Source organism: Diuraphis noxia, unplaced genomic scaffold, assembly GCF_037042655.1.
Source record: "Diuraphis noxia isolate RWA-SAM2 unplaced genomic scaffold, SU_Dnox_SAM2 contig0001, whole genome shotgun sequence".
Lineage (NCBI taxonomy): Eukaryota > Metazoa > Arthropoda > Insecta > Hemiptera > Aphididae > Diuraphis > Diuraphis noxia.
The window spans coordinates 10,418,388-10,419,843 of record NW_028301711.1 but is presented as its reverse complement, the minus strand read 5'-3'; the positions used below and the strand labels follow the sequence as shown (position 1 = coordinate 10,419,843).

The window sequence follows — 1,456 nt, the reverse complement described above, 5'->3', positions numbered from 1 at the left end:
GTATTGTGACCACGTGATGCAATCCCAATGGCCCATATCACCCAATACAAAATATTGTCATGACTGTCTGACATAATTAATGTATCTATGGTATGTGTACGTGATTATAATGATTATATTATTATAATCCTTTTTTACTATACTATTTTGAACTACTTTTCGACAGTTTGTCAAATATTGTTTTATGTATTATTATTATATTTGGATGTTTGTGCGGATCAACGGATGACAATACATCATTCTGTAATGGCATTGTATAGACATGCATTTCCGACATTCTGTATCTATACACGTCTCAATGCCTTAAAAAATTCATAGTATGCCAACCTATTTCAATAAGACTGTTTAATGATTATTGATCAGGTACACAAAATAATGTTAACTGTGACGTTAATAAAACAATGTCGACTATCGATTTTCAAAAAAAGTTTATCTTCAAAATGTAAGTATAGATAATTTAATGCCTATTTTTTGTCATGTTTTCTCGAGGGTTTTGTGCTACACATTTTTTAGTACAACTGACAGTCGTGCAGGACGCACAATAACTCTATATCATTACTTAATCTTTTTCTATATTATTATTTTATGTGTTAAGTGTTAAAGTAATCAAAAAATTGTATTTTAATCATAGGTAATATACAAAATGATTAAATTAGTTAAATATTTGAAGTACTGTGTCATACATTGTGGGCTATTGATTTGATCCATTCCTGTAATGATAGTAATGAAGATTGAAACATCCATTTATTATTGAACTATTTTAAATTTACTTGTTACTAAGTATTGGATTATCAGAAAACCACATAATATACATTCTGCTATAAATTGTAAGTATAACTGAATAAGCTTTTTATACATTTGATTATTATTAAGTTTTAATATCATTTCAGTACTTTGGTTATATTATACTGTACACACACAATTTATAAATACTTATGTATTCTATTAAATTAACTTCTGTGGTCCAATCTCCAATCATCAGATGTACAAAAAATACATATGCATTTACATATTTTATTTCATCAGTTAATTATTTTAGTGCAATTGAGTTTTCATAAAACTAACTTAAAATAATACTAACATCATCATTCAGTAATCAAAAATGTAAGATAATTTATTTAAATAACATTTTTCATTAACTATTAAATAATAATAATAGGTTTTAATTATTTTTCAGGATGTCAGTAATTATAATTTAAGAAATTATGAACCTATGTAACTATTCAAATTAAAAATCAATATGATGTGGCCTCATTGAAAACTTTTGTGTTCTGAAAGTATTGTAAAATTAAGTAGAGGTTATATTGATTCAATTATTATTATGTTATAGTTGTGGATCTGTAATTTTAATCTAAATAGTTGAAGGGATGAATGATGGTACTAAACTCAATTTATAATCAAGAATTAAATATTTTTAGTCATTTTTACTTTTTAATTTTTCTTTTAAGGTTTTCCT

At 25.0% G+C, this 1,456-nt stretch overlaps 1 long non-coding RNA gene across 1 annotated transcript; it reads left to right on the top strand.

Moving 5' to 3' along the window:
- The first annotated feature begins 232 nt into the window (after positions 1–232).
- LOC149059580 (uncharacterized) lies at positions 233–1,019 on the top strand. Its single transcript, XR_016189657.1, has 3 exons — positions 233–442; positions 632–827; positions 891–1,019. It is a non-coding gene; the product is annotated as an uncharacterized LOC149059580 (long non-coding RNA).
- The last annotated feature ends 437 nt before the right edge of the window (positions 1,020–1,456 follow it).